The 315-nt window shown below is 41.6% G+C and overlaps 1 pseudogene; it reads left to right on the top strand.

The window, feature by feature from the left end:
- Positions 1–315, top strand: LOC111522715 (annotated as a pseudogene).

Raw genomic sequence — 315 nt, 5'->3', positions numbered from 1 at the left:
ATGATGGGCAGCAAGATGGCGTCTGCCAGTAGGGTCGTTCAGGTAGTCAAACCACACACTCCATTAATAAGGTTTCCTGACAGAAGAGACAATCTTAAACCCAATGTGTCGGAAGCTTTGAGATCAGCAGGGCTACCATCTCACTCTTCTGTAATTTCACAACATTCTAAGGGAAGTAAATCACCAGATTTGTTGATGTATCAGGGTCCACCAGATACTGCAGAAATAATAAAAACATTACCTCAGAAATACAGAAGGAAACTTGTGTCTCAAGAAGAAACTGAATTTATCCAACGTGGAGGTCCTGAATAACCA

Source organism: Piliocolobus tephrosceles, chromosome 1, assembly GCF_002776525.5.
Source record: "Piliocolobus tephrosceles isolate RC106 chromosome 1, ASM277652v3, whole genome shotgun sequence".
In the NCBI taxonomy this organism is placed as follows: domain Eukaryota; kingdom Metazoa; phylum Chordata; class Mammalia; order Primates; family Cercopithecidae; genus Piliocolobus; species Piliocolobus tephrosceles.
This window is presented reverse-complemented; position numbering and strand designations above follow the sequence as displayed.